The sequence below is a fragment of the Leguminivora glycinivorella genome, chromosome 11 (assembly GCF_023078275.1).
Source record: "Leguminivora glycinivorella isolate SPB_JAAS2020 chromosome 11, LegGlyc_1.1, whole genome shotgun sequence".
In the NCBI taxonomy this organism is placed as follows: domain Eukaryota; kingdom Metazoa; phylum Arthropoda; class Insecta; order Lepidoptera; family Tortricidae; genus Leguminivora; species Leguminivora glycinivorella.
The window spans coordinates 19,476,840-19,496,857 of record NC_062981.1 but is presented as its reverse complement, the minus strand read 5'-3'; the positions used below and the strand labels follow the sequence as shown (position 1 = coordinate 19,496,857).

Below are 20,018 nucleotides of genomic sequence, written 5' to 3'. Positions count from 1 at the left end.
TTGGGGGGTCCAAATAGTAGTCCATAAACCACGTCTTTGACCAACGTGAGTGATATCTCTGTCACTCTTTACGTCTTTACTAACAGAAATTTAAATAACAATAGTGCTATCTCTGTCACTCTTTACTAACAGAAATTTAAATAACAAAAATGCTATCTCTGTCACTCTTTACTACCAGGAACTTAAATTATTATAGTGCTATCTCTATTCTCTGTCACTCTTTACTATCAGGAACTTAAATTGTTATAGTGCTATCTCTGTCACTCTTTACTACCAGGACCTTAAATTATTATAGTGCTATCTCTGTCACTCCTTACTGTGTGCGGGAAGTGCACATACCACGAGTTTGACTAACATGAGTGCTATCTCTATCACTCTTTACTACCAGGAACTTTAATTATGATAGTGCTATCTCTGTCACTCTTTACTACCAGGAACATAAATTTTATTATTACAGTGCTATCTCTGTCACTCTTTACTACCAGGAACTTAAATGATTATAGTGCTATCTCTGTCACTCTTTACTGTGTACGGGAAGTGCACATACCACGAGTTTGACTAACATGAGTGCTATCTCTGTCACTCTTTACTACCAGGAACTTAAATGATTATAGTGCTATCTCTGTCACTCTTTACTTCTAGGAACTTAAATATTTTTTTCGGTTTCGGTTTTGGTCTTGGTTTCGGTTTCGATTTCGGTTTTCGTTTCCATTCCCGTTTCGGTTTCCGTTTTCGTTTTCAGTTTTGTTTTTGTTTAAACTAACAGAACTAAAACTAAAACCAAAACCAAACCAGAAACGGGAAACCGAACACGGGAAACCGGATATCGGATACCGTATATCGGATGCTGGTTACCGGTTACTGTCTACCGTTTACCGGATACCGGTTACCGTCTACCGGTTACCGGTCACCGTTTACCGGATACCGGTTAACGGTCATTGGTTACTGGTTACCGGTTACCGGTCACCGAATACCGGAGACCCGTCACCGGTTACCGGTTACCGGATACCGGTTACCGGATACCGGTTACCGGATACCGGTTACCGGATACCGGTTACCGGATACCGGTTACCGGGTACCGGTTACCGGATACCGGATACCGGTTACCGGATACCGGTTACCGGTTACCGGATACCGGTTACCGGATACCGGATACCGGTTACCGGATACCGGTTACCGGATACCGGATACAGGATACAGGATACCGGATACCGGTTACCGGTTATCGGTTACCGGTTACCGGTTACCGGGTACTAGATACCAGAAACCAGGTTTTGATTTCTGGTTTCTCATGTTACAACGTGTATAGATTAGTCGATACCAAGTCGGACACTTCCGATTAGGCGATTTCGGCTCGCATTGTTACGCAGCATTCGAGTGTTGAGTTTCTCACACATGAGGCCCCCTAATAAAATTTGTACCACTCATATTATTGATTTGACTCTCGCAACACAAACACCTCATGCCCACACAAATACACACAAAATAAAATCATTCACAAACTTCAAATCATTCAAAAACTCAACAGTCACACGCGCTCCTCGCGGTCCTCTAAGAACTCCCTCGCGAGAGTCGACACTTCAAAATGAAGCGACATCGCATCGGCTCATCATCCACAAATCCGAAAAGATCCACCGATAAATTTGTACCGGAAAGACCTCACCGCGACAATGTCATATTACCCAAATTACTTCAAAATCCTCTGAAAGTGAAACAGTTCATTAGGTTTACCGTAAGAGTGAGTGAGACAGACACGCACTGTGCTTCAAATTTGCCTCGCCAAAATACGTTACACACGACTCGAAAGAATACAGTCTTAAGCGCCGCAAGCTTTCATACATATTACGTTGTTGTGATCCAAGCATCTCGTCAAGCTCGATAGGTACTATTATTGAGCTAACGACTTGACCAGTTTAACGTGACCTATCGGACTAATTGATTTGTATGACTTTTGTCACTTGTAATAAGGGAGCTCTCTTATACTGGACGGTGAAATATTTGTTATCGAAGCGTTTTGAAAACGCGGCGCCCTTGATATGAAACACGTGTTGACGACTCGCCGCCCGTTCCCGCTACTACTATACTAGCTATACCTACTCTGTGCACGACCTTATTCTGCAGGTAATAACGTTCATATTAAAGCGCAAGTAAGAAAAATATCAATTAAGTAATGAATCTTACATATTTGTTGTTTAATTGATTTCGTATAGTACTAAGAATATATTAACGGCAAAATTTACCATCTTTCAATTTAGTTAGGTATTTTTCCTTTCCTAAAATTATCAATATTTAAGATTTTGAACAAGCGCCAAAAGTATTGGTATAAGTTTTAATAATTTATCAACACACGTAATATTATATTCATAATAAATTGCAGGATTACGGTTAACAATATTTTCTAGTGAAATACGCCTGAAAATGTGTAACTTACTAAACCTTCTTTATAAATGATAGTTCTGTATGAATTATTTATAAAAATTAGATGTTTTTATATGAAATGCAGGTGTCACAACATAATACAAGCACTTTTTCCGGATTACATTTAATACTTTAGTTATAAAATCAAAAAATATTCAAAGTTCGTTTTTATTTTTTTTTAAATTGAATCAGAACCCTAATTTGATTAATAATTTGTATTTTAACTATCACTAATGATACTTTATACGACAGAAAAAGAAAATTACGGTTATCGAATTATGTCCAGGTCAAGCTATTTTTCCTGGTCTATGTCAGCATATCGATTAGGCGCTATGCGAATGCAAAGATGTGATGTGCTCAACACAGTTATTATTTATCTTGTATGCCCTTGGGCAACACTTAGAAGAGCGATTATTCTCTGAACATTAAACTTCTCTATTTGTGCTGTTCGAAAGAGTGCCTGATTCGCACGCAGAATAGTTATTCGATCTGTGTTCGATATTATAATTACTGATATACTTCAGTTTCCGAAGTCATAATTCTTCAAGCAAAACAAAACTTTATATAGGAAACAAATCAAATAACTAAAATTAGAATCAGGAAGTCGGCAGTTTGCTTTAAATATTTCAGTAAATTTTTCCATGTGCTTAAAAAAATTATACGACCGACCGTTCAAAATAATAAATATATTATTATATATAAAGTGTTACTTATTGAGAACATTTTAAATTCGCCAAAGTATCTTTTAACATTATTGTGGGTCTGTAATGTCTCCAAATTACGTTATATATCTTAAATAACAATGCTTATGATGCCTATCAAACTATGATATATAAAAGTAAAAGTCCACATAACAATAAAATCGTTCTGACAACCATCTTCTTAAACTTAAGGTCGCGCCTTTGTCCCGCCAACCCGCAATTTTAAAAACAAAGAAATGTCACAATGACAGACGTCAGATGGCTGACGCGGGAAACAAAACGTTCGAAAGTGGGTTACACAAACAAATTAGAGGTTACAGATGTTACGAGGTTCGCGATATTCTATTGTTTTGCGAATTTTACTTTCGGAGGATTCACTTGCGTTTTTAATTTGTGTCGGTTTCTTTTCTAAATATAGTTTTTGGGAAAGTGCTCAAGTCGGTTTGGTTATGGTAATTTGTACTGTGTAAAGTCGATATCAAAAATAAATGGATATATCTTCCGCACCGTACAAAGGAGTAATATCTAGTTACCGGTCTTAAAATGTGGTCTAGTTTTGCACTCTTAAGAACAATATAAACCTTGGTGTGGAAATTTCCATACACAAGGCCTGATTTTTTTGTTATTGTGACATGAGTATTGTACATATAATATACATACTAAAAAGTGAAAAAAATTAAAATATGAACTGTCTTCGTTAACTTCGTTTATGCATTATGTAACAATGATTAAATGTTAATAATCATTCAACTCTTTGAAGAATATTGTAGTATGTTTTCCGGCAGGTCATCAACGCTACCAACACGTAGTGTACACTGTACAATTATCGTACAAGTATAGCGGCCATTTTTTATCACCATCAAACAAAGGATCGAGTTACCGGTCTGACATATTCATATTGCTTCATGTAGGCACTATACTCATGGCATGTACAGCCTGGCAAAAAACAGTAGACATTTATAGGGGCCGTCTATAATATGTAAAACGCTTGGCACGTGTCAACCATTCAGTCACTTTTGTATGACAACATTCAGAATACTAGGTAAGTGTTGATATCATCATCCTTGAGTTATCCCGGCATTTGCCATGGCTCATGGAAGCCTGGGTCCGTTTTGACAACTAATCCCAAGATTTGGCGTCACTAGTTTTTACACTTTTTACGAAAGCGACTGCCATCGGAGCTTCCAATCTTCTTATATTTAATCTATGGTATGACCCTAGCTATGGGGGACCTCAGGTTTTCAGTGATTGTTGTAATACCCTGTACACACATGATATCTACTTTATGCCGTGTACTACTTATAGTACAGATTGTATCCTTAATATTCTCGACGCGTGAAGTCGCTGTTCGCTGCAAAAAAAAACAAAACACGTGTGCTACATAAATATCACATGTCGGCCATTACTATCGCAATATCGTGTCTCACTTTAAAACGGAGTTACATAAACTACTTTAACTTGAGTAACATAAAGTTTAAGTTTGCTGTGATGTGAGTTTGTGATACTGTGATGTGAAGTTGATCGTGCGGTGCAGCTTAAGTCAATGAACTTTTGATGTACTTGTACAATTTTGATACTTGAATTTTAAAATCCAGATTATTTGGTAACTGATGCGGACAAACAATCCTACTGATATAACAATAACGGTTTTTTACTGAGCCGTTTTCATAAATTCAAAGTTTTTGTGAAACCTGTTCAGTAAAAAAAACTGTTATTGTTCTTCCATCGCCGTTATTTATTGTTATTGATACACATTATTTGCGAATTTAAGTGTTAAATGTCAAAAACATTCTTATAAAAACTGTAGTACCGATACCTATCGCAGCATAAGGTACCTACTAACGATATCAAATATAAAAACAACAAATATAAATACAAATAAAAAAAAGGAGGAGGGGGGTTTAATAGTTAATTTATTTGTAAATATTTAATTTAAGTTACCTTTTATTAAAATGTTGTATTTTCTTGGAATAACCAATAAAGAGTATTTGAACAGTTAAAAAAAAAATAATAAAAAAATACAAATAAAAAAAGGCTAAATAATAATCGATCCAATTAGGTACCTATTTATATCCTGATAAATCCATGCTAATCCATACTTCCATACTAATATTATAAATGGGAAAGTGTGTGTGTCTGTTTGTTTGTCCGTCTTTCACGGCAAAACGGAGCGATGAATTGACGTGATTTTTTTAAGTGGAGATAGTTGAAGGGATGGAGAGTGACATAGGCTACTTTTTGTCTCTTTCTAACCCCCACTTCCCTAAAATGGGGTGTGGAAGTTTGTATGGAGCATTCCGCAATTTTCGAATATAACGCGAGCGAAGCCGCGGGCAAAAGCTAGTAACAAAAATATAAGGCCAAGAACTATCATCTCTCCCTTTGTTTCTTCTATTTGTACGTCGTGCAATTACATACAACTATGCTAGTTATTTTTACCTGTCCCTCCGTAGTAATTTACCTATTTATTCTAATAATGTAGTTACACCTAGTACGATATAATGACACGTCAACACACATAATTAAGGATGATGGTTATGCTCCCGCGAGGCGACACCGATCCACTTTTAAACTAGGCTTATTATTGACCGCAGCGAAGCAAGGGCTACGTTTTAACTCAAGAAGTTTGCTTTTGTATGTCCGGATGTCTCGCTCTACAGCTCGCATTTCCCAACCGATTCGCGTGAAATTTTGTGACCAGATTCTATGACTCAATAAAATTTTTTTGTCGTCTCAGATTTTGGAAATTGTAAAAAAATACAAAGTCATGGGGCCTCACGCCTTAACTTTTAGCCGTATCGATATCTTAAAAGTCTTGTTTTTTAGATGCATGTATATAGAGTGCTTGGCAAAAAATCAGACGTTTTAGAACACAGGTTTAGACGGTAGATGTAAAAATATGTAATTTTGCATGAGAATAAGCATTTTAATTTCGCCAATCTACGTATGTGTTAGGGTGGCTCAGTGGTAAGTCACCGTGCTTTTTTTTTCAAATTTCTAATCACCAAGTTCTGCGTTCGAATCCTCCAGGTGCCATAATTTTTGTATTTTTTTTGCATTTGAATTTTGTATTATAATAATTATAATTTAACCAACTAAGCGATATATACATTTTATATACATATAATCATTTTTTTCAGTAGAAAGTAAAATGCTGTTTGCTTGATGATCGAAATTTGCATTTTTATGTCCGTATATTTTCCTCTATTCAACCGATTCTCGTAAAATTTAATTATGTAACGAGACTATTTATATTTATTTTTTATGATCCAGTGTTTAATAATTTTGAAGTACAAAAAAAACTTATTATTTATAAATAAATGTAGTGCCGAAGATGGCAAAAATAAGTACTAACCAATTTGATATAGAAAGGATGAGCTGAAATAATTACGATGCCTCTCCTACAACGTCACGCCACAATATTCTCACAGATGGCGTTAAACAGAAGATAAAAACTTACCTCGGAAAAATCAACAAAATTGTGTCTGACCAAAGACCTATATAACTTCGTCTGACTAAGACTCTATATACTCTCTGGTTTGACTAAAGAAAACGGACGCAAACATTAAAAATTTGTGCGTGGAGTCCTGTTGGAGTTGGAGGAGAGCTGTTGGCAACAAGAAGAAAAATAATAAAAATAAAAATACAAAAAGTTTTGCATTTGCCGGGAATCGAACCTAGAAATATGACTAGCGTGAGGGCAAAAATGTACCATGAATGACACTGCACCACCGTGGTTTGTACTAATCGGTGCGAATTTAAGTGTTATGTGCTGCCACTTTCAAATAGATTGAATTAGTGAGTTGGCGATGCATCGTAGTATTTAAAATAGTTGGGTTAGGGTTTTCTTGTCACCCTTAAAAGCGAAAATAGGAAACCCACTTCGCGGGCTACCGTCGACACGTTTACAAAACAAAAACTGATAACAAAACCAAAATGGACGACGAGGGGTAGCACCCATAAGGGGGGGCTCGGGGGGCGAAGCCCCCGCCAAAAATAAATACCACGTAGTACGTATTGAAAATAAGTTAGGTTAGGGTTTTCTTGCGAAGTTTCAGATCGAAAACAAGGGGGGGGCTCGGGGGGCGCAGCCCCCCGTAAAATAGAAATACCGATTAAGTATCCAAACTAAGTAAGGTTAGGGTTTTCTTGTGACCCTGAAAAGCGAAAATAGGCAACCCACTTCGCGGGCTAGCGTCGACACGCTTACAAATCCAAAATTGATAAGAAAAACAAAATGAACCACGAGGGGCGAAGCATCCACAAGGGGGCTCGGGGGCGAAGCCCCCCGCCAAAAAGAAATACCGTAGTACGTATTGAAAATAAGTTAGGTTAGGGTCTTTTTTACGACGCTTAAGAGCGAAGATAAGGGGGGGCTCGGGGGGCACAGCCCCCCGCACAAAAGAAAGATCAATTAAGTATCCAAACTAAGTAAGGTTAAAGTTTTCTTGCAACCCTTAAGAGGGAAAATAAGGGGGGCTCGGGGGGCGCAGCCCCCCGCAAAATAGAAATACCGATTAAGTATCCAAAATAAGTAAGGTTAGGGTTTTCTTGTGACCCTGAAAAGCGAAAATAAGGGGGGCTCGGGGGGCGCAGCCCCCCGCAAAATAGAAATACCGATTAAGTATCCAAACTAAGTAAGGTTAGGGTTTTCTTGTGACCCTGAAAAGCGAAAATAAGGGGGGCTCGGGGGGCGCAGCCCCCCGCAAAATAGAAATACCGATTAAGTATCCAAACTAAGTAAGGTTAGGGTTATCTTGTGACCCTGAAAAGCGAAAATAGGCAACCCACTTCGCGAGCTAGCGTCGACACGCTTACAAATCCAAAATTGATAAGAAAAACAAAATGAACCACGAGGGGCGAAGCATCCACAGGGGGGCTCGGGGGCGAAGCCCCCCGCCAAAAAGAAATACCAACGTAGTACGTATTGAAAATAAGTTAGGTTAGGGTCTTTTTTACGACGCTTAAGAGCGAAGATAAGGGGGGGCTCGGGGGGCGCAGCCCCCGCAAAAAAGAAAGATCAATTAAGTATCCAAACTAAGTAAGGTTAAAGTTTTCTTGCGACCCTTAAGAGGGAAAATAAGGGGGCTCGGGGGCGCATCCCCCCGCAAAATAGAAATACCGATTAAGTATCCAAACTAAGTAAGGTTAGGGTTTTCTTGTGACCCTGAAAAGCGAAAATAGGCAACCCACTTCGCGGGCTAGCGTCGACACGCTTACAAATCCAAAATTGATAAGAAAAACAAAATGGACCACGAGGGGTAAAGCATCCACAAGGGGGGCTCGGGGGGCGAAGCCCCCGACAAAAAGAAATACCAACGTAGTACGTATTGAAAATAAGTTAGGTAAGGGTCTTTTTTACGACGCTTAAGAGCGAAGATAAGAGGGGGCTCGGGGGGCGCAGCCCCCCGCAAAAAAGAAAGATTAACTAAGTACCCAAACTAAGTAAGGTTAAAGTTTTCTTGCGACCCTTAAGAGGGAAAATAAGGGGGCTCGGGGGGCGCAGCCCCCCGCAAAATAGAAATACCGATTAAGTATCCAAACTAAGTAAGGTTAGGGTTATCTTGTGACCCTGAAAAGCGAAAATAGGCAACCCACTTCGCGGGCTAGCGTCGACACGCTTACAAATCCAAAATTGATAAGAAAAACAAAATGGACCACGAGGGGCGAAGCATCCACAAGGGGGGCTCGGGGGCGAAGCCCCCCGCCAAAAAGAAATACCAACGTAGTACGTATTGAAAATAAGTTAGGTTAGGGTCTTTTTTACGACGCTTAAGAGCGAAGATAAAGGGGGGCTCGGGGGCGCAGCCCCCCGCAAAAAAGAAAAATCAATTAAGTATCCAAAGTAAGTCAGGTTAAAGTTTTCTTGCGACCCTTAAGAGGGAAAACAAGGGGACTCCGGGGCGCAGCCCCGCAAAATAGAAATACCGATTAAGTATCCAAACTAAGTAAGGTTAGGGTTTTCTTGTGACCCTGAAAAGCGGAAATAGGCAACCCACTTCGCGGGCTAGCGTCGACACGCTTACAAATCCAAAATTGATAAGAAAAACAAAATGGACCACGAGGGGCGAAGCATCCACAAGGGGGGCTCGGGGGGCGAAGCCCCCGCCAAAAAGAAATACCAACGTAGTACGTATTGAATACAAGTTAGGTTAGGGTCTTTTTTACGACGCTTAAGAGCGAAGATAAAAAAAAAAGATCAATTAAGTATCCAAAATGAGTAAGGTTAAAGTTTTCTTGCGACCCTTAAGAGGGAAAATAAGGGGGGCTCGGGGGGCGCAGCCCCCGCAAAATAGAAATACCGATTAAGTATCCAAACTAAGTAAGGTTAGGGTTTTCTTGTGACCCTGAAAAGCGAAAATAGGCAGCCCACTTCGCGGGCTAGCGTCGACACCCTTAGAAATCGAATATTGATAACAAAACCAAAATGGACGACGAGGGGCGAAGCACCCCACAAGGGGGCTTAAAATAAATACCACGTAGTACGTATTGAAAATAAGTTAGGTTAGGGTTTTCTTGCGAAGTTTAACATCGAAAATAAGGGGCGGCTCGGGGGCGCAGCCCCGCGCAAAATAGAAACACCAATTAAGTATCCAAACTAAGTAAGGTTAGGTGTTCTTGTGACCCTGAAAAGCGAAAATAAGTAACCCACTTCGCGGGCTAGCGTCGACACGCTTACAAATCGTGGCCGACGAGGGGCGAAGAAAGAAATACCACCGTTGTACTTATTGAAAAGAAGTCAGGGTTTTCTTGCGGCGAAACACCCACCCCGGGGCTCGGGGGGGGGGGCAGCCCCCACGAAATACCAACGTAATACCTATTGAAAATAAGTTAGTTTAAGGTTTTCTTGCGACGAACAAGAGTGATTATAAGGGGTGGGGGGGGGGGGGTGGGGGCTTGGGGGGCCCAACCCCCGAAAAAAGAAAGACCTATTAAATATCCAAACTAAGTTAGATTAGGATTTTCGTGTGACGCTTAGAAGCGAAAAGCCCACTTTGCGGGCTAGCGTCGACACGATTACAAAACAAAAGTTGATAACAAAAGTAACAAAACCAAGGGCTTGCCATTTTATCACTTATCTACGCGGATAAAGCATCCGTCACGTTGTGGCAAGTTAGTCAGTGTGAGATTGACATATGTCTTATCCACATTGATAAGTGATAAAAATGCAAGCATTTTTTATATGTTAAATGCAGAAAGCCCCACAGTTTTTATATGTTAAATGCAGAAATTGCCGTTAAGGGCTTGAGTTGAGTGCCTATAGCGTACGAGTATATGTCGCTTGAAACTGTCGCTGTCATGAGGTCATGACTTGACTGCGATAATCACTAATTAGCTTTCAGTTTTGCGTTCTCTAAGCATTTCGCGAAGGTCTACAGCTCCCAGAGCCACTAGTAAATATAACTTATTTTGTTCTCAGTGTAGTACACAGGGATAACACGTCTTGAAGGTAAGTTATTATGCTGTTTTTTATTTGTGGCAATGTCAAGTTGAAAAAAAAGCTTTACATGATTGCGTAGGTACATGAAATGCCAACTCATACTTTACTCCACTATATGCAAACAAAAATATCTGAACAAACTTTTATAATCAAAATACCTATTCAATGTAAGTAATAGATGTTTTTTTTTCGTAAGTGTGTACATAGTACATACCTACTCATTGGTAACAAGATTCAAACATAGTTTTACAGTAATAAAAAAAATTCCAAGAAGCTGAAGACTTTTCTAGAAGAAGCAAAAAGGTTATAACCATCAATCCAATCTTTAGAACAAAATGTTTTCTCGGCCCCATGTACCTACCTAGTTTCTACAAGATATGAACAGATTTATTGTCATTGGCTATACCAGAAATGGCACCAGCATCTTACCGTCATTTTATACATGCTTTCAAGAAAAATCCCTGGAGATTCATGATCAAATTCTGCCATTTTCAACCATACATAGACTGTCGTCCTTAAAAGGTCGGATTCCCGCCGTGCCGCTATGAGAATCATTGGTTCCCACTGTTTCTGTAGGAAATTGCGGAGAAAAACAGCGGCTTTTATTTCCCATTTGGTCTTATGGACATATAAGTTAAACGTTGGCGTGTAGCTCAGGTCTCAAGGTGGGAACCTTGAGACCTGAGCTAAGAATTGGCATTTCTGAACACACGTTCGTCATTAATGTAATTTAAGTAAGCTCTTTAGATGTAGACAGTCTATAGATACTCTGGTCATCAGGCCATGTCTTACGTAAACCGGCAAGTTACATAGGGAACAAATGTCTTGCTATGCCACCTCCGCCTGGCCCCGGACGAAGGGGAGCACCCATGAAATGTTGGCTTGATATCCTTGCGGCTGATATGCGTGCTAATGGTCTCACAAAAAGGGATGCAGAAGACGCGAAGTGGACGAGAAAAAGCCGGAAAGCGGAGCCCGGGCTCCGAAGCGCTCGAGCTGAGGATGCAACCGGGAAATCGTTAAGATGATAGAGAGAGAGAGAGAGAGAGAGAGAGAGAGAGAGAGAGAGAGAGAGAGTCTATAGATAGTCAACCAAATCTTGGCAGTCAAAAAAGGTGGCAAATTTGAGAAATGTAGGGCTCAATGGCTAATCGTCTTCATAAAACGCGTGACTTCCTACTTAAACCTTGATGTTGGAGGAATCATGGACGAGCCATTCCATGCAAACGGCGTGATATGCAGTTAGGTGTGGACGCACCTTAAAGGCTGGCGTCCACTTACGCCGAATCGAGCCTTCCATACATTTATCTTAAATCTGCGGGGGCCCTTACGGATACACTCTTCGACCCATTGGGATCTTTTATGCAATTACCCCCTACGATCCTAAGATCCTTCAGCTATTCAGTACTTCTCGACCATCTCCACGTATCGGATGATGAGGCTCATGGGTAGCTCTCTGAAGTCCTTTGGCACCAGGTAATCTGCTCAAAAGTTCTTCATTCTTTGTCTGGCGAGGGCGTGACTCTTCCTCTTCACCACACATGCGACAATCAGTGTTGTCAGCGTGTCCCATCTTGGCCAAAATTCCTTTGACCCCGTAATGGCCTGTGAACACCCCATCCATACATTACTAATTTATACATTTACTAATGAACGGTGAATTCGATTCGACGCGTCGCGAATGGAGTTTCAAATAAATGCAGAAGGCGAATTATTGAGATTCGACTCGGTGAGCCAAGTCAGCCTAGTCACAGAATAATAGTTAGCCTAGTGGACGCCAGCCTTAATGCAAGACCATAGTATATAGGTAACCACACACTAAGAGGTTAAATTTCATCGCGTATAGGATTACTGTCTATTTATACAGTGCTTTTACGCTTCGTTTAACACACGTTTCATTCTGCCTACTTTGGTTTTACACACTATGGATTATTATGATTTTACTGTGAGTTATTTACCTTATTGGGTTAAACGTAAGTAAACGTAAGTTCCTTGTAGATAAATATAAAACTAGACCTTATTGGATTTAGTCAGGTTTCCTCACGATGTATTCCTTCACCGAAAAGTGACTCGCAAAAATCAAATGAAATTTCGCACATAAGTTCCGAAACACTTCTTGGTGCGAGCCGGGGTTCGAACCCGCGACCTCCAGAACGAAAGTCGCACGTACTTACCGCTAGGCTACCAGCGCTTAGAACTTAATAGCGTATGACTACATATTAAACTGACCTCCAACGTTTCAGGGACGGCGTTGTCCCTGTGTTATTTACGCTCAAGGAGGAATGGGGAGATCTAAATTGCAAACGAGAATAAGTTAAATCGCGACGGCTGTTTTTCATTACGCTATTAAAAATCAATAAAAAAAATTACTTATAATTAATTTGACTCTAGTAATGAGTGAAAGCAATTTAATTAATTATTTATGTATTTTATTGCCCTACAATCACTTCCCTTTTGTTTGTTAAAAGTTTCTCAACTTTTTCCTCACACGATTGTGAAAATCAAACAAAACAAAACGTTCAAGAATAAAGAGACTTTATAGTGGTTGGCATACAAATGTTTTGTATTAGGTTGCAGAAAAGTTCCATAAAATTAGGTATTGGAAAGTTATTGAAAATAAGATTACGCTTTCCTATTTCAAATAAAAAATGTTAATTAATAAAGTTATTAATTCAATTTTACTCATGTTTACAGATATGTTCTTGTGAAAATTGGAACGTTTCAGAAATACTACATACATACATACATACAATCACGCCTGTATCCCATGAAGGGGTAGGCAGAGCACATGAAACTACTAAAGCTTCAGTGCCACTCTTGGCAAATAAGGGGTTGAAAGAAAACGAAACTGTGACATTGCAGTGACAGGTTGCCAGCCTCTCGCCTACGCCACAATTTAACCCATATCCCACAGTCGCCTTCTACGACACCCACGGGAAGAAAGGGGATGGTGAAATTCTTTACCCGTCACCACACATGCACAGGCACACAGACACTCAGAAATACTAGAAAGTAGATAATATCAGACAATAGGTAGTTCCAAAAAATTTGGACTCTTGATCTAAAGGCTCAAAGTGCCTAACCTAAATTAGATCAACGACACAATCGTTCTTTAGTAACCGTGCTACCCTATTTTGTACCGAAAATAAATACATTTTTTTTTCTTTAAGGGACCGACCCCACTTAGGCGTCGCGTGTCTTGCGGCGCGTAACGGACGTCTCCGCCACGCCGCCTGAATGTAATTCAAAAAACGTCTCCTCAGTACATTTTGTATAGGAAGCACGTAAGACGCGCCCCACGCCGCCGCCACTGTACTGAGGAGACGTTTTTGAATTACATTCAGGCGGCGTGGCGCGGACGTTCATTCCGCACCTCAGAACATGCGTCTCTTAAGTGTGGACGGTCCCTAAAGTTCCTTTTCTCAAGGGATTACCCGCATAGTTACGCCTTGTCTTGCGTCGCCGTCGCATCTCATACTTCCATATCGATAAGGTTTGAATTCGTATGCGTCGCATCGTCGTCGCGCGACCATCGCGCGACTGTCGCCCACGCAAGCCACGGCGATATTCAGTGTCGTATCGTACAACAACAGGTTTGCGTTCTATGGCTTAATAATGCTAGTTAAGTTTTCACATACGCGTAACCACGTTCGAGAAAAAAGGCGAAATCTATTAAGTATCGGTCAGTACTCAGTACAGCTTCCAAGTTTCTAGTGCCCTCTTTAGCTAGCTAGATTCTAGGTCTAGAACAGAGACCAGAATTATAAAGACTGCAAACGCGCACACTGCGATTTTTTCAGTAACGACGATAAATATTTACATAAAATAATACATTCTCCCTATTATTAAAAGCAAACTACCAGATTTGGTTCAAGAACTACCAAAAATACCATTTTTCCTGCAGCTCAATTCATTCCGTCATCTGTTTCCGGATTCTGTTCTTTTATTTAGACAGCAGCGTCATATATGACATTTTGGTAGAACTGAATCGAATACCAGCCAGTTTGTACGAAGTCGTTCAACCCTTGATTGCTGTATCAAATATAGCATGATAAAACCTGTTTTAGATCATATTTTGCTTACACGGTACCATAGCCAGTCTTTTCCATTTACATATCTCCAGTCTAGAATGTTGATGGGCCAATCTTGTGCCAATATGTGCCAATGCGGCCAATGTTGCGGCGAATGGCTATCATTAGAGAAAGCCGTAACTGTTCCTGGTACGCAGACGCAGTAAAAGTGGATTGTTTGCTCCATTATCAATAATAACGTATGGAATATGTAGGCAGTGTGTATTATGCATTTACTGTACAAGGGTGGCTAGCCGAATGGCACAATCGCTCACGAAACGCTCACGAAACGAAGCGCTAGTAGATATCTATCTCTATCGCGCTTGCGTATTGGCGCGACAGAGCCAGCGGCGTATCGCTTTCGTTTGGCGTCGGAGAAATGCCATTCGGCTACGGGGCCAGTACTCATAATATATTACGTGTACGCTGCGAAAATTCTTCTCCTTTGTTAATAATTTTAACACTTGATGACGTAACAAAAAAAATCTCCGTTTACTTAAACACATATTTGTATAGCATATTTTTCTTCTTTTGACCTCAAAAATGCGTGGTTAAAATGTTTCAGGTTATTCAAGTATCACCGTGTATACATAATCTATACTAATATTATAAATAAATAAATAAATAAATAAATAAATATTATAAGACATTCTTACACAGATTGACTGAGGCCCACGGTAAGCTCAAGAAGGCTTGTGTTGTGGGTACTCAGACAACGATATATATAATATATAAATACTTATATACATAGAAAACATCCATGACTCAGGAACAAATATCTGTGCTCATCACACTAATAAATGCCCTTACCGGGATTCGAACCCGGGACCGCGGCGTAGCAGGCAGGGTCACTACCGACTGCGCCAGACCGGTCGTCAAATAAATGGGAAAGTGTGTGTGTCTGTTTGTTTGTCCGTCTTCCAGGGCAAAACGGAGCGACGAATTGACGTGATTTTTTAGGTGGAGATAGTTGAAGGGATGGAGAGTGATATAGGCTACTTTTTGTCTCTTTCTAACGCGAGCGAAGCCGCGGGCAAAAGCTAGTATACAATGTATTCCATATTTTCCTGAGTCTTATTGAATCAAGACATACACGTTAGGCCATTAAAAGCGAACACTTCCTTCCGCATGCATAATGCCAAAGTCGGAACTTGTTAACTGTTAGCTGTTCCAGTGGCATTGAAGCGTTATATGACGAGGTTCAGCGACATAGGTGGATCTTTAAGGGCAAGTTGTACTAAAGAACATATTCAGAGGCCTAGCGAACGATACGCAACTGAAACCGAAATAAACAAAAATAAGCGCGTTACAAAACACGGAGAAACTAAAAAGCCAAAAATAATAAACCTTTCAATTCAGATTTCTTATCGTATTGCAATAAGCTAAACATCCAAATTATAAACAAATCAATTATTTTTGGAGTCGGTACCAGCCTGTGTATGGTTGGGTGGGGCAAACAGGCAAGGCGACGAACAGGTCTGGTACCGACTACAAAAATAATTGATTTGTTTATAATTTGGATGTTTAGCTTATTGCAATACGATAAGAAATCTGAATTGAAAGGTTTATTATTTTTGGCTTTTTAGTTTCTCCGTGTTTTGTAACGCGCTTATTTTTGTTTATTTCGGTTTCAGTTGCGTATCGTTCGCTAGGCCTCTGAATATGTTCTTTAGTACAACTTGCCCTTAAAGATCCACCTATGTCGCTGAACCTCGTCATATAACGCTTCAATGCCACTGGAACAGCTAACAGTTAACAAGTTCCGACTTTGGCATTATGCATGCGGAAGGAAGTGTTCGCTTTTAATGGCCTAACGTGTATGTCTTGATTCAATAAGACTCAGGAAAATATGGAATACATTGTATACTAGCTTTTGCCCGCGGCTTCGCTCGCGTTAGAAAGAGACAAAAAGTAGCCTATATCACTCTCCATCCCTTCAACTATCTCCACCTAAAAAATCACGTCAATTCGTCGCTCCGTTTTGCCCTGGAAGACGGACAAACAAACAGACACACACACTTTCCCATTTATTTGACGACCGGTCTGGCGCAGTCGGTAGTGACCCTGCCTGCTACGCCGCGGTCCCGGGTTCGAATCCCGGTAAGGGCATTTATTAGTGTGATGAGCACAGATATTTGTTCCTGAGTCATGGATGTTTTCTATGTATATAAGTATTTATATATTATATATATCGTTGTCTGAGTACCCACAACACAAGCCTTCTTGAGCTTACCGTGGGCCTCAGTCAATCTGTGTAAGAATGTCTTATAATATTTATTTATTTATTTATTTATTTATTTATAATATTAGTATAGATTATGTATACACGGTGATACTTGAATAACCTGAAACATTTTAACCACGCATTTTTGAGGTCAAAAGAAGAAAAATATGCTATACAAATATGTGTTTAAGTAAACGGAGATTTTTTTTGTTACGTCATCAAGTGTTAAAATTATTAACAAAGGAGAAGAATTTTCGCAGCGTACACGTAATATATTATGAGTACTGGCCCCGTAGCCGAATGGCATTTCTCCGACGCCAAACGAAAGCGATACGCCGCTGGCTCTGTCGCGCCAATACGCAAGCGCGATAGAGATAGATATCTACTAGCGCTTCGTTTCGTGAGCGTTTCGTGAGCGATTGTGCCATTCGGCTAGCCACCCTTGTACAGTAAATGCATAATACACACTGCCTACATATTCCATACGTTATTATTGATAATGGAGCAAACAATCCACTTTTACTGCGTCTGCGTACCAGGAACAGTTACGGCTTTCTCTAATGATAGCCATTCGCCGCAACATTGGCCGCATTGGCACATATTGGCACAAGATTGGCCCATCAACATTCTAGACTGGAGATATGTAAATGGAAAAGACTGGCTATGGTACCGTGTAAGCAAAATATGATCTAAAACAGGTTTTATCATGCTATATTTGATACAGCAATCAAGGGTTGAACGACTTCGTACAAACTGGCTGGTATTCGATTCAGTTCTACCAAAATGTCATATATGACGCTGCTGTCTAAATAAAAGAACAGAATCCGGAAACAGATGACGGAATGAATTGAGCTGCAGGAAAAATGGTATTTTTGGTAGTTCTTGAACCAAATCTGGTAGTTTGCTTTTAATAATAGGGAGAATGTATTATTTTATGTAAATATTTATCGTCGTTACTGAAAAAATCGCAGTGTGCGCGTTTGCAGTCTTTATAATTCTGGTCTCTGTTCTAGACCTAGAATCTAGCTAGCTAAAGAGGGCACTAGAAACTTGGAAGCTGTACTGAGTACTGACCGATACTTAATAGATTTCGCCTTTTTTCTCGAACGTGGTTACGCGTATGTGAAAACTTAACTAGCATTATTAAGCCATAGAACGCAAACCTGTTGTTGTACGATACGACACTGAATATCGCCGTGGCTTGCGTGGGCGACAGTCGCGCGATGGTCGCGCGACGACGATGCGACGCATACGAAATCAAACCTTATCGATATGGAAGTATGAGATGCGACGGCGACGCAAGACAAGGCGTAACTATGCGGGTAATCCCTTGAGAAAAGGAACTTTAGGGACCGTCCACACTTAAGAGACGCATGTTCTGAGGTGCGGAATGAACGTCCGCGCCACGCCGCCTGAATGTAATTCAAAAAACGTCTCCTCAGTACAGTGGCGGCGGCGTGGGGCGCGTCTTACGTGCTTCCTATACAAAATGTACTGAGGAGACGTTTTTTGAATTACATTCAGGCGGCGTGGCGGAGACGTCCGTTACGCGCCGCAAGACACGCGACGCCTAAGTGGGGTCGGTCCCTTAAAGAAAAAAAAATGTATTTATTTTCGGTACAAAATAGGGTAGCACGGTTACTAAAGAACGATTGTGTCGTTGATCTAATTTAGGTTAGGCACTTTGAGCCTTTAGATCAAGAGTCCAAATTTTTTGGAACTACCTATTGTCTGATATTATCTACTTTCTAGTATTTCTGAGTGTCTGTGTGCCTGTGCATGTGTGGTGACGGGTAAAGAATTTCACCATCCCCTTTCTTCCCGTGGGTGTCGTAGAAGGCGACTGTGGGATATGGGTTAAATTGTGGCGTAGGCGAGAGGCTGGCAACCTGTCACTGCAATGTCACAGTTTCGTTTTCTTTCAACCCCTTATTTGCCAAGAGTGGCACTGAAGCTTTAGTAGTTTCATGTGCTCTGCCTACCCCTTCATGGGATACAGGCGTGATTGTATGTATGTATGTATGTAGTATTTCTGAAACGTTCCAATTTTCACAAGAACATATCTGTAAACATGAGTAAAATTGAATTAATAACTTTATTAATTAACATTTTTTATTTGAAATAGGAAAGCGTAATCTTATTTTCAATAACTTTCCAATACCTAATTTTATGGAACTTTTCTGCAACCTAATACAAAACATTTGTATGCCAACCACTATAAAGTCTCTTTATTCTTGAACGTTTTGTTTTGTTTGATTTTCACAATCGTGTGAGGAAAAAGTTGAGAAACTTTTAACAAACAAAAGGGAAGTGATTGTAGGGCAATAAAATACATAAATAATTAATTAAATTGCTTTCACTCATTACTAGAGTCAAATTAATTATAAGTAATTTTTTTTATTGATTTTTAATAGCGTAATGAAAAACAGCCGTCGCGATTTAACTTATTCTCGTTTGCAATTTAGATCTCCCCATTCCTCCTTGAGCGTAAATAACACAGGGACAACGCCGTCCCTGAAACGTTGGAGGTCAGTTTAATATGTAGTCATACGCTATTAAGTTCTAAGCGCTGGTAGCCTAGCGGTAAGTACTGTTAGCGTAGTTCGGAACGTCCCCGAGCTGACAGCTCGGCAGTGGGTGGACGAGAAGTCAAGATGGCTACCGCCCTGGATCGTAGCAGCGTCGGTCTAAGTGCTGTCATACATTTTACGTGGAAATAAATTAATAATTCAAGACTCAGTGCGTTTTACTTTTAATAATTCAGAAGTGCGATCTCTGAATTTCATGCCTACGTAGTATTTCGGTCAAATTAGTCAATAATCGAATTATTTGAAGAAGCGTCATTTGCGCGCGAAATGGACGCGTACGCACTTTGGTAAAATAATGGTAAAATGCATTAAGTTTTGAGTCGCGAAGTGTTTAAATGGTTTGTTGAAAAGTTATTCAATAAATGTATGATATTTTCATAACGAAAAAGTACGCAAGTACAACAAAATTGTCGCCTGGCGACTGCGGTAAGTTACGAGCATGAGTCGAGGCAATAACACTCGATTACGAATGTGTTACACTGGTTGGATGTGGCTATTACCATCCCTGAATACAGGTATGTTCAATTGTTCAAATACGTGAACGTTTTCTGTCAAGAAATTGTAATAAACAATTAC

General features: G+C 40.1%; 1 protein-coding gene across 2 annotated transcripts in view; it reads right to left on the bottom strand.

Moving 5' to 3' along the window:
• Positions 1-20,018, bottom strand: part of LOC125231064 (SH2 domain-containing protein 4B-like) — a 119,001-nt gene that overhangs the window by 48,069 nt on the left and 50,914 nt on the right. The window contains exon 1 of one of the 2 annotated variants that reach the window (XM_048136407.1): positions 4,402-4,470. The exons of the other annotated variant lie outside the window; for it this stretch is intronic. The gene's annotated coding sequence lies outside the window, so the exon portion shown is untranslated. Of the gene's footprint in view, positions 1-4,401; positions 4,471-20,018 lie in introns of those variants that run through there. 2 annotated transcript variants of the gene reach the window in all.